Below are 13,390 nucleotides of genomic sequence, written 5' to 3' on the forward strand. Positions count from 1 at the left end.
GAGGCAGTGTGATGAAGGCCTTGATAAAGCTGAACCCAGAGAGCCGGGGTTTCAAACAGAAGCCCCAGGGACTCAGCAGGGAACGCAGTGAGCAAGGAGGGACAGGACTCTCGCAGCCTCTCTCGGTTTCCCCTCTTATGATAGAAAAGGGAGCAAAACTTGTTCTACTTTCCTTTCTAATCTGCTATAAGGGAAGCAGTAGTACAAGCGAGATGATAAATGGCAACCAATGCTCGGCCTCAATGTTGTTAGAGAGACGCTAGGGCCTGGTGGGGAGCGTGGCAGACTGGCAAGCGCATGGCCCAGGTAAAGGGCAGGGCACTTTTCAGCTTTAGCTAATGACTGATGTGGAGCAATGCCAGCCAGTGCTGCTAGACCTTCTGAACGTTCCCAGAGAGCTGGGAATCTGGATTTTGAGATGAGCTGTTTGCAAACGTCAGAAGCTAATTTCACTTCTTTTGAAGCCACCATACGGTTCAAACCAAACTCATCTTTGGGCTGGAGCTAGCCGTTCCCAGTCTGCGGTTGCTGGAGCCTGGAGGAGGGAGCCCGCCTCAGGCTGGGAGGGGTCAGGGAAGGTGCTTTAAAGAGCGCGTACCTGAGCTCTAGTGGAAAGAGAAGCCCTGAGCCAGACAGAAAAGGGAAAGACTCTCCAGGTGGAGGGAGCTTCGCGGGCGAAGGCGTGGAGGTGTGGAAGAGTACAGCCTCCTAATCGCTCTCCCTGACCCCGGGCCCAAGCCTCCGGTCTGTCTCCAGTAGCCACTGCGAGGTCTGATCACGACTCTATTGTTTCAAGCCCTCAAAGGCTCCCCTTGATCCAGAGAATGCAGGACAGAGGGCCCCTAATCCCTGTGCGTCAAGCCTGCCTCTCTCTTGGCACCCGCCCCTTGACCAGGCCACCCTCCAGAGTGCCAGCGGCTCGTGGCTCTCCACCGCCCTCCCTGGTAGGCGCACCTTTAGTCCCTGGCCCCTCCCATCTCGCTCAACTCAGAATGCTTGCCTCTGCCTTGTATTCCTGGGAAACCCAGACGTCCCTTTCTCCAGGATGCTCGCCTGACCCCCTGACCCTTGTGCACTTCTGGACCTCATGAACTGGTTCTATCGCCCCTGTACCAGGATGGGCACTTGTCCCCCCATCACACTGTGGGCCTCTTGGGAGCAGGGCCTGAGTCATCTCCACCACTGCTCTGTTCCAAGTAGAAATACATGGTTGTCGAATGAATGAATGAGTTCATTCCCCCAAGAGCCCATAAGCAATTGTCTCATCCTTCTTGAGATCCAGATGAGAGACTGAGAGTAGGAGGGGTTAGGATGCTTGCCCGAGGTCATAGCGCAGGTTAGAGGCCAGCTGGGGCTCAATCAGGAGACTCCGTGCCCCCTCCCACCTTGCCGTCCTTCCCTCCTGTACCTCTTCTGGCTGGTTCTTCGCTCACCCACTCACCCAGCCGTCCCTCCAGCTCCCGAATAACCATCTGCTAGGCTCTGGGGATCTGGAGGTTAACATGGCAGACGCGGTCCCAGCCGGCTCTGTTCACACACTGTGCTGCCCCAGAGAAGTAACAAAAAGCTTTCTCTGATTTCTCTGTTTTGATTTTTTTTTTCAAACAAATGCCTAAAGTTTAAATTTGAGAAAAAGTCCAAACTATTGGAACAAATGAGAAAGTTCCTGTGGGCGTGTCAGCCTCCCCTGCCCGGGGTGTGCGCAGGGGCTGTCCTCTAGGCCCCGGATGCAGCCGCGGCCCCATGTAGCTGCGGCGCGTTCCCAGCATCTAGGGCTGGGTCCTCTCCTTCTCCAGTTCACCCGGCACTTCCTGGCAGGCGGTCACCAGTATATTCTGGACTGGTTAATGAAACGGCGCTGGCTGCCCAAGCCCGTGCCCTGTAGCTCATCAACTATATCGCTCAGGCCAAGAAAAGCAGATTTTATGTGCTGTATTACAAAGAAGATAAGCTTCGTCCCTTTAGGCTGAGGCTTGCCTTTCTTCTTTAACCTGCACTCGGCCTTCCCTGTGTGCTGAGAACAGAAAAGGAGCAGGACACCAGGGCGTCGTTGCTGTTGTGGGCGCTTCGGGGAGCAGCCGGCTGCGGGGATTAGAGACTTGAGGTGTTTCTACACAGAGGAGTGTGTGGAGGACCGCAGTCCCCGGCAGGGCCACCACTTATGTAACGCACACCTATCTGTTGACAGAATTTTCCGGGGACAGAAAGCGCAAACAAATGCAGCTGCAGGTTGGTTTCATTTAATATTCTCCAGAGAATGCTGTTACCGTGTGTTTTAGAGGAGATAAAATGAGAGTTTATAGGAAATACAGCTCAGCCCAGCAGACACGGCTTGTTAAGACAGTGTTTTGTGTCTGGGAATTCAAGGAAGCAAAGTTCAGTGTGAGGCGCTGATCCAACCAAGGCTTATTTAGAGCATAAGAAAAGAAGGTGCTAGAAGAAAAGGAGTCTCTTATTGGAAAATCTGCTGCCCGTTTAATCCTCGGGCTAACTTGGATGGGTTCCTTCCCCCTCGTTAGGTGATGTGGTAAGCGTAAACCGGCCCGGAGGAGAGGACTTCCGGGCAGGGTAAGGACACGGAGGCTAGCATCTGTCCACGCAGGCACACAGGGTGGCCCGCAGATGTGGGTACTCATCACAGCTGCTGTTTACCCAATGCTGCATGCATCAGGCAGGCGTGAAGCCCCCACTGAGCACGCCATAAACATTTGATGCCTGAACAAAGAACTGAACAAATGAATCATCTCAATTAACCTCCCAACCACCCTACAAGGTGGATGTGGTCGGGCCCCACGTTGTAGATAAAGAAGCTGGGGCTCAGGATAAAAAGCTCCTGCGGGACAGATAGCTGCGTCTGTTTTGTCAACTCTGCTTGGAAATGGCTGCCTGGAGGGCTGTCTTGGGAAGGATTTAGAACTTTCCTTCTGGTTCATCCAGGAAAGGGTGTGTGATGGATCCGCGATGCCTGTCTCGGGCTCAGGAGGAGGACGCGATAATATGTTTGTCACATTTTGTGATGTTTCCCCAGATTAAATGACTGGCCCAGCTAGTGAGGAGTCAGGGACCGAGGTGGGAAGGGAACATGGGCCTGTGGGTTTCCCTGCGGTTTTTCTCGACATGGCTTCCCCTGCAGAGCGACATCTGCTAGGAGAAAGGAATCAATGGTCTCCCTCCTCTAGGATGTAATAACCCATCCAAAAAGTGGGCTTTCAGCTGCTCGCCACGGTCCATCTGTTTTCGTTTATAATAAGCACATTCATCATCTACGTGGCACCATTCCATCACCATTTTCACCTGCAGCATCACCATGCAGATGCCACCTCCAGCCTGGTCACAACAGCAAGTGAGGCAGGACCCAGTGATATATTTTATGCATGGAAATGGTGCTCACTAGTTTTTGAATTAATTAATTAATTAATGTTAGATTTCCCCAATGGTGTATTTCTTTTCTTTTCTTTTTTTTAACTTTTTATTTTATATTGGAGTATAGTTGATTAACAATGTTGTGATGGTTTCAGGTATAGAGCAAAGTGATTCAGTTATACATATACATATAACTATTCTTTTTCAAATTCTTTTCCCATTTAGGTTGTTATGTAATATTGAGCAGAGTTCCCTGTGCTCTACAGCAGGTCCCTGTAGGTTATCCATTTTAAAAATCCATTTTAAAAAACATTTTAAAAAACAGTGTGTACATGTCAATCCCAAACTCCAGTGGTGTATTTCTGTGACTTGCCATGGTGATCCAGGCCAGGACTGCCCAGTAGAACTTCTGATGATATTAACATGCTCTATCTGCCCTGTCTAGGGCAGAAGCCACTAGCCCCAGGCGGCCACTGGGAACTTGAATTGTGGCTCCTGTAACTGAGAGACTGCATTTTACAATTTATTTCATTTTAATATTAAGGTAATTGTCCACATGTGGCTGGTGACGACATATCGGCCCATAAGGGTCTTGGTGCTCAGGGAGCCGTGTTGAACGAATAGACAAGGTCCTGTTCATACAGCCCTGTCCCTTCTCATGAGGAAGGGACAAAAAAAAAAAGGGCACAAGTGAATAGTGTCATTTCAGGTAATGCTAAGTGTTCTGAAGACGATAAAATCAGGCAACGGGAGAGAGGCAGGAGGAGAAAGAGGCAGGGCTGCTCCGGACAGGTGATCAAAGGCCTTCCCCAACCTGGATGTGAAGAAGGAGCAGCTAGCATCAGTGGGAAGAGAATTCCCATCAGGGGGCACAGCAAGAGCAAAGGCAGGAACAACCAGTTTAGGCGGAGACTGAGCTGGTGAACAGAGGAGAGGGTAAGGGGAGGTCCCAGGGGTAGGTGGGAACCGGGTCGTGTGGGCCTTACTGGTTTGGAGGCAGAATAGGGGGATGGTCAGAGCCAGCCCAGCTGAGGCAAACCCTGGCTCCTCCTCTTCCTAGCCATGTGACCTTGGGCATGTTACTCTATGCCTCAGTTTCCTCATCTGGAAAATGGGGTGATTCTTGTTCGGTTAATACGTATGAAGTGCTCAGAATGATTCCTGGCCTTTGTGAGCACTATACAAAGGTCAGCTCTTAGTATCATTATTGGAGGGTTTTGGGCAAAGGGTGATACAATCTGATGGAGGAATTTAAAAGATCACTCAGGCTGCTGTTTGGAGAAGGGATCAGAGGGAAGAGGGAGCCCCAAGAGGAGGCTCTTAGCATAGTCTAGCTTGGTGGCTTGGATGAGCGTCACAGTGCCTCTGGAGTGCACCACGGGTAGATTCAATTCATCCCAGGGCAGTATCTGTATTTTCAGAAAGGCCTCTTTTTTAGGCAGGGTGGCGGGCGGGGGTGGACTTTCAAATGAATGCAAGTGAAGAGATTAGTTCAATAACGACCTATGTACCTGTCACCAGCTTCATTAATTATCTACATTCTGCCATTTTTGTTCCATCTCTTCCCCTAACATTTAAAAATAAATTGTAGCTATCATAACATTTCACTCATAAATTTTTTGTATGCATCTCTAACAGATAAGGAGTTTGTTTTTATATAATCCCAATGCCACTATCATACCTGACAATAATTAATTATTATGCTGTAATACCCAGTCCATATTCAAATAGCCTTGATTGCCCCAAAATTATTTTTTTTAATAGTTGATACAAACTGAGGCCAAACATGGCAATGGCTTTGAAGTCAAAGATGTGACCTTCATTTGGGCAGCTGAGTCAGTGTAGCCCGACGGCTCTGCCGTAGGGTGGGGTCTGTGCACCCTTGGGCCTGGAGATCATGATGGCATCTTAACAGGGCAGCTGGTGGGAAAGGCACTAACCCAGGCGCCCAAGAGCCTTCCTTAGGTGTTGACCTCAGGCTTGGTCTAGGCCATTGCCTGTCACCAGAGGGTGTTCTCTTGTAGGTGGGCTGCAGGATCTGAAATCTATATGCAGAGTCCACACTCGGGAAGATACAGGTGTGGTCATCTTGAGAGTCCCAGGAGACTCAGGTTTGAAGCAGACCCCCAGCCAGCAGGGGAAGGAGAGGTGAGCAGAGAATTCTGCCTTGAGAGAGGGGGCCCAACGAGGTATTCAGGCTCCAGCCAGAAGGTTGGAATTCAGATCCATACTGTACTCCCACCAAGGGATGAGAACACAGATGCAGAACCAGGGTAGAAGCTGAGGCCCATATCCTGTTCTGTACAGACCAGGGGACAGGCTGCATCTGGGGCCAGACAGGTGTCTAAGCAGGGAGAACTCTCACCCACGTGCAGGGGCCAGCCTAGGACAGCAAGATAAATTCCAGACCCCCTAGGGGGTAGGGCTCCCCATCTCCTGCCTGCCTTGGCCAGGACTGATTTAGTAGCTGAATCTGTTGATTAAATTTCTCAGTCCCAGCGCTAGTGTATCAGCCAGGATTCTCTTGGTAACAAAGGACAAGAAAACCCAATTAAATCCAGCTAAGGACAAAAAAGCGTTCTTTGGCCCGTGTTACAGGAGAGTATGAGTTTGCTGGCTTCAGGCATGGCAGGATCCAGGAGTTCACATGATGCCTTCAGGAAGCTGCCTCCCTCCATCACATATCTCTGCTTTCCTCTGTGTTGGCGTCATCCTCAGGTTCCAAGTGGTGGTCCCTGATGACATCGCTCTTGATTTCAGCACTCTGAAGAGAGACTCTCCTCAAGAAAGTCCCAGACTGAGGCCCCACTGGCCAGGCCTGGGCTGCAACCTGGGGTGAGGCCCACATTATCCACATTGAAGTCAGGTCGAGGGAAGGGTGGATTCCCAATGGAAAATTGAGGTGCTGTCTCCAAAAGAAGGGAACATCACCAGGGAAAGTAGAAAACGATACCCAAGCTAGGTCCTTTTTCTTTTCCTCTAAGAATGCAGAAGTCACATGCTGTTGAATTTATTCACTAAACCCTCCCCAAGGCTTAATTTCTGAACCAAGCTTCGCTCCTAGCCATGAGATACTTTTCTTTGGCATTTCCGCCCGGCCTTGCACCGACACCCCAACTTGGTATCCCCACCCCCAGGCCCCTCGGCCCCAGTTCCGGCTCTGCTTCCTCTTACTGTCTGCAGCAGCGCCCGACTCCCACCTTTGAATCCTCCGCTCCCCCCTTTGCCCCTCACTGCCAGTCATCCCTAAGTCCTACTGTTTCCACTGCCCAAACCTGCCTCCTTCCAAGTCCAGCTCCCCCTTCCCCTGCTGCCCGCTGCCCCCGCCGCCTCCCCGCTCCGCTCACTCATCTGCTCAGTCCCTGCATCTCATCAACAGAGCCGTTATCGATCGCCCCACACTCAGGCATTTTGCTGGGGCCGGGAATCAGACACGCTGTCTGCCCCTGCGAGCTCTCACCCAAGCAGGAGGGCCCAGGGGGATAACGGCAAACCATAGTTCAGTGGGGCTGGGACAGTGGCGGGAGATGAGCCGAGGGCCTCGCCACTGCAGAATGCCTCAGGGGAGAGGCCACAGTCCCCGGCTAGCTCGTGCTGCCGGGGCATCCTGGGAAGAGGCTAAGCCCCGACTGACCAAAGGCAGCTCACAGATTGCAGCTGGCTCACAGCGTGTTTTCAAAGTTCTTTAATTAATTGCCAACATTTAAAAATTGGAAGGGATTCCGTGCAAAATAGGGATTTTTGACTTTTATTGAGAAACTAGACGATCTGGCGACATGAGGTCACATCCACTCCTGGAAGCTTTGGCGGAGCTGAGTCACAGCGCCGCAGTCCCCACCACTCCTACTTGTGTCCCCGACACAGTGGCACAGTTGTCCTGACACCACACCACCTCTCCCATTTGCCATGCTGGCCCGGGCCCTGCGTGCATGTGCACTGGTGACCTTCTCCATTTTCAGACCCCAAAACTGGCTCTCTGGCTCTTCCATCCTTATGCAACTTTCATTCCCTCTGGTCCCTAGGAAACTCCTCTCTTCTGTGCCTTTGCTCCTGCCCTTCCCAGCACCTGGAATACCTAGTCGGTCTCATTACAAACCCTGCCTTTGGAAACATCAAGGTTCTGCTTCACCCACCAGCCTCCTGTACACCCTTAGCCTGCCCCAGGCCCCTTCTGGTGGTCTCAGCCACCCCTCCGGGCACCAAGTCATGTACTTCCCTAGGGTATCCCTCAGTTTCCTGAGCCTTTGGTGTCCCAAACGGGTGCCCCCGGCCAACTCTATCCTGCAGGCGTATTCCGTTTGGCACTCACGATGTTGCACCGCTTGTGAAACATTTGACAACATTGGAAAGTTGGCTTTTGATGAGCTGGCTATATTCCCTCTGTGGCATCCACCGGCTGGAGCCCAGTGACCCCTGCGGCCTCTGGACTTGCAGGTGTGCATTCCCCAGCTCACCAGCATCCCTGTGCCGCTCACGTCTGTGGTGCTGCAAGCATCTGAGTCTGTGACACCTAATTATTCATACTTTTGTGAACTCCTTAAGGAGAGGAGACTTGCTCTCGTCTTTTGTGTCTCACACAGGACAGGATCCTGAAAGGCCCCATGTGGTATGAATAAAATTGCGAGAATTGCCTGCTGGGGCCTGAGCCCAGATCGAGGGGAAGCTTTTTTTTTTTTTAATTTATTTTTTATTGAAATATAGTCGATTTACAATATCGCGTTAGTTTCTGGTGTACAGCACAGTGATTCAGTTATACATATATATGTTATGTGTATACATATATACACATATATATATATTCCTTTTCAGATTCTTTTCCCTTATAGGTTATTACAAACTACTGAGTAGAGTTCCCTGTGCTGTACAGAAGGTCCTTGCTGGTTATCTGTTTTATATAGAGTCGGGTGTATATGTCAATCCCAACTTGAGGGGAATCTTGACCTAAGTCAGCAGGAGTAATGCTAGGCTCCACTCTGGAGTGGATGGGGTTCTCCTGTGCCTGCTGCCAGCCCCTGCCAGGAACAGGGAACTGCTGCACCAGGACTTAGGGGAGCAGGGAGTCTCCAGCCACGCTAGCCCTGAGCAGCCAGCCTCAGCAGGTGCTTCCGTCCAGGTGGTAGATTGGGCACAAGATAATGATGGCGGCTTGCGTCTCTTGAGTGTGTGTTATGTGCCAGTCAGCATTCAAAGCACTTTACACGTATGAGCTCGTTTATTCCGTACAGCCGTCCTATGAGACTGGTACTGTGGTGATCAGCTCCATCCTACAGATGGGGAAGCTGAGGCCCAGAAAAGCAGAAGAACTTGCTGGTAGTCACATGACTACCAGGCAATCTGGTGCCCACCACCTGGTTCCACCTTTCAATAGAGAGTAACTGTGGTCACTGGCAAGCTGGGCCCTGCCTAGAGCAGCCATCACTCTGCCCTGGCCCCGCCCTGCCAGATGGCCTAAATCTTCAAGAGAGGCCAAAAATGCACATCGTTATGTGAAAGCTCTCAGCTTTTAGATATTATCAGCTGGTTCTGAAATTTTTAACTGCTCTATGGGCCAAACCAGCCCAGATTCAGCTGTAGGTCCTCCAGTTAGTGACCCCGTCTGTCAGATCCCATCCCCGTCCTTTGTCCTCTGAGTCTGTGACGCCAGGAGGTCAGAGTCGTTGGCCCCCAGCCTGGCATGTAATAGGTTAAATGTAGCTTGTTAAATGTCACATGTCCCCACCATCTTCTTCAAGTAGCTTCATCACAAAGAAGGTTTTCATTGCTCTTCCTCCCAAAGGACATATGAAAGGCCATTGAGATCTCCTCTCAATAAAGCACTCAAGTTCAGGTGGAAAGAGCAGGTTTAGTTCCCAGAGCTAGGCCTCAGGATAGATGGGGATAGGCCAGAAGACAGGTGAGCACATGGGGCCACCAGGTAGTAGGCGCAAGGGTCCAGTCACAAGCCCAGCTGTGAGAGCCTAGAGGGGGACCCTCAACTCAACCCGAGGAGGTGCGATGGGGCAGATCGGGAGAGCCAGGGGCTTCCCGGAGGGGTCGTCAGCTCCTGAGCCAGGTCCCGAAGCCTACATGGCAGCTCTCTGGGCAGCGCAGCTCACTCCCCGAAGTCCCCCGTGCTTGACTAGCCTCCCAGTCAGCCCACAGCCCCTCGGCCTCTCCTGCTGTGGACCCAGCACTTCCCGGCAAAGAGAGCAGTGAGGGACGGCAGCCCATGTTCTCCCTGTGCAGTGGAGCCAGCGTGGGTGCCCAGCAGGTGACAGAACCCCTAGAGTGTGGGCCCCCTCGGGCTGTGCATGAATGAGGTCCAGCGACACGCAGCTGGTTCGACTCCAATTGTCACCAACGCCGAGGAAGGGTTTGCTTTAATGGACCCTCCCTGGCATCCGGCCCGTAGGCTTAGCCGATGCTTTGCTCCAGATGATTTCCTTCAGGCTTTTCCACCTGTGCTGAGGGCAGTTGTTGGTCTCTAGGGAAAGTGTTTTGTGAGCACAAGAGCCCCCGCCTCTGCTTGGGTTGTTGTCATGACAGAGCCGGGCCGCCATCAGTCTTTGCTGAGCAATTCATGTGCTCATTGGAAGAGACATGTCATTTGACCCCAGGACCAGGGAGGAGAGTGGCCTTATCGAGTCAATTCAGTTACTTAGATCAAAATAATATTAATGTTCTTGTGTTTAAAATGCATTACGGTCTCAACGTGATTGGTTCTCCTCAACTGGAAAGAAGGATGAAGTCTTTCTTTGGACTAGAGAAGGTGCTCCCATTGACTACGTGGCAGCCACAGAGTTTCAAAGTGTCCTTTTGAAAATCCACTGCAAAAGGGGTTTGAGACAGCATCAACAAAAGGCATAGCAATAACTCTAGTTAAACGAGGAAGGAAATATGAGCCCCGAGGAAGCAAGTACACACACACACACACACACACACACACACACACACAAATGGTAAGGTCAGCAGCAGCATGGAGTTTCACCTCGATTTCTTGGAAGCTGAGGCAAAGGAGGAAACAGCCAGGACTAGAGCCCTCTTGTTGGAAAGGAGGGAGCAGGCTGGTTGTTTAGGAGTGAAAGGATTTTCCCTTGGATCTATTCCCAAAGGCACCCCTCATGCAGAGCTTTACAGAGGGATGCCAAGTAGTACAGACCTGCAAAACCTCGACCCCGTCTTCTCCACGGAGCAGACGTGTGTCTCACATAGCTCTGGGCCACACTCTTGAGGTGTGATGGCCGTTGCATCGATATGTATGTAAACACATAGGAAAAGTCTGGAAGGACACAAGCATACGTACACATGCTCCCCACCAGTGCCCACAGTGACTGCCTCTAGGGAGTGAGGAGAGAGCTAGGATGGGAGTACGAGATAGTTGGTCCATGGGGACTAATTAAGAAGCAGAAGTGGGGACTCAGAGTTCCACCCAGAGCGGGTGGCCAGGCTAGCACGGCCAAGACGGAGGCCCTCTCCAGGTCTGGCTTGACCCAAAGGGAGGTGGCAGTAGGACCTCAGGGTGCCAGCCAGAGTGGCTCTCTGTGCCCCAGCTGTGTGACCTCAGAGAAGGCTGAAGCTCAGTTTCTTCATCTGTCAGATGGGCCCTAATGCCCAAGACCTTGGAGAGTTGTTCCAAAGACAGCATGGGCCAATGCATGCAGCCTTTTTTTTTTTTTTAACACATGGAATCCCCAGAGAAGTGACTCCCTACCGTTCCCCACCGGGGATCCCATCCTGGTGATGCTTGGACCAGATCCACCCACAGATACGGCTTGTTTGGTCTGCAGGGTGTTGGCAACTTGGCAGGTTTAAACACCATCAGGTAAGGGGCATGAACCTCTCAGCTCCCCACACCCCCCGCCACTCCCTGTGGTTTCCACCCCAACCCTGCTCTCTCTCCTACCTGCCTGATGCTAGGGGCATGAGAGGTCACACCCCTGCCCCAGCCTGCTCCCCTCTCTCTGTCCCCACTCAGCCAGGCTTCTTGGAGAGAGCTGAGGTCAGACGGGGCTCTAGGCCGTTCGCGGACGGTCAAGGAGCCCATTGTGGAAACCAGGCATCTCCTTACGGAAGCCAGGATGCCCATGTGACGACTGTGCAGACTGAAAGGTCTCCTCCCCACCCCACCGCCTCTTTCAGTGAGAGCGTGTCTGTCTCACCAGATGTTTCCACGGCGGTAATTTTGCGGGACTAGTCATTGAAAGCTGCCCAGGCTGTCCTTCTCCAATAGCTATTTCCTGATTAATTCACAGCACACACTTGCGCTGCGCCTCCGCTAAACAGAGAACACGTCCATATAAACATGTAAAAGAAGGCTTTGAGAACCGACTTTTCTGACAGGCAGCAAATAGTAGCCTGCCATCCTGCAATTGGACGTTTGAAGCTGGGTTCCTGTGGTGTAACACGGGCTTGACGTTTCTCATCCTAAATTGCTACGGAAACCTTCATAGCAATAACTTAGTGAACTAGGAAGTTAGCTGGAGCTTCGTTGCCTGGATTTCAGGAGCGCTAAGGCAGGGGGAAATAAGTATAGATGGACACCTCTGGGATCTCAGATCTTGTATCCCAAGAGCAGATCAGAAGCCAAAGCAAGATGGAAAACGGCCTGGGGTTGAAACCAACAGGCTACCATTTTTCTGATCAGGTTTCTTCTCTGATGATTGTTGGAGAGCAGTGTCCCCGGGGAGAAAAATACCTGTGTTTATTCACTTATAATTCCAAAGGGATTACTGAGCAGCAGCTGTGTGCCAGGCCCTTGCTGGGCCCTTGGACGAGATTAGTAGGCTCTGTGCTGTCTTGGAGCTTAACTCTGAGTGGGGGAGACAATAAATAAGTTAGAAAGCTGATGAACAAGACCATTTCAGAGACCAGGAGGAAAGAAAACAGGGCCATGGGCTAGAGAGGTGACTGGGTGGGGCGGGGGCTGCTCTAGGGAGAGCAGCCACATCTCTCTGAAGACAAGGAGGGGCCAGCCTTGCAGGTTTCCAGGCAGGTGCCCAGGTCCCAAGGTGGGCAGGAGCTCCCTGGGATCACAGAGCAGCAAGCAGAGTGGTGTGTTGGAAGCAGAAGGGGAGGGGAGAGAGAGGTCGTCACAGGACCAGATCACGCAGGCCACATTGACCGCTGAAGGGAGCTGGAATTTATTCTCCACGTAATAGGAAATCATTGGGTGTTTGTTTTTTGTTTTTGTTTTTGTTTTTTTTGTGTGGTACACGGGCCCCTCACTGTTGTGGCCTCTCCCATTGCGGAGCACAGGCTCCGACGTGCAGGCCCAGCGGCCATGGCTCACAGGCCCAACTGCTCCGCGGCACGTGGGATCTTCCCGGACCAGGGCACGAACCCGTGTCCCCTGCATCGGCAGGCGGACTCTCAACCACTGCGCCACCAGGGAAGCCCCATTGGGTGGTTTTAAGCAGGGGCCTGCCGTGATCTGATTTAAGTTGTTTTGGTTTGGTTTGTTTTTTTCTGGCAGCGCCGTGCGGCTTGTGGGATCCCAGTTCCCTGAGCAGGGATTGAACCCGGGCCCCCTGCTGTGGAAGTGCAGAGTCCTAACCACTGGACCGCCAGGGAATTCCCTGATTTAAGGTGTTTTTTAAGAAAGACTGGCTGCTGGAAATGAAGTGTGTGTGCCGGAGTGGGGTGGGGGTGGGTGGGTGACGGTGCAGAGTGGATACACAGAGAGCACTTAGGAGGATACGGTCGTTGTCTCCAGGAGAGATGACTGTGACCCAGGCTAGGAGGCGGCCACCATTCAGGGAGAAGAGGTCAGATTCCGGAGGGGGTTTGGAGGTAGAGCCACAGGGCTTCTGATGGATTGGACGTGTGAGTGAGACAGCAAGAAGACTCAAGGACTCCCAGGTTTGGGGCAGCTGGTTGAACGGCGGAACCACTTTTGAGACGAAAGATGACAAGGTTTGGGAAGAGTGGATTGATCATTCTGTTTGGGGCCTGTTAAGGTTGAGACGCCTGTTAGATATCCAAGAAGAGAGGTCACATGGTCACTGTGGGCTGGATGGAGAGGTCAGGATTGGAGATTAAAATAGTCAGG

General features: G+C 51.9%; 1 protein-coding gene across 5 annotated transcripts in view; it reads left to right on the forward strand.

The window, feature by feature from the left end:
- KATNIP (katanin interacting protein) overlaps positions 1-13,390 on the forward strand; it is a 200,379-nt gene that overhangs the window by 138,600 nt on the left and 48,389 nt on the right. The window lies entirely within an intron of this gene.

This window comes from Stenella coeruleoalba (genome assembly GCF_951394435.1).
Source record: "Stenella coeruleoalba genome assembly, chromosome: 15".
Lineage (NCBI taxonomy): Eukaryota > Metazoa > Chordata > Mammalia > Artiodactyla > Delphinidae > Stenella > Stenella coeruleoalba.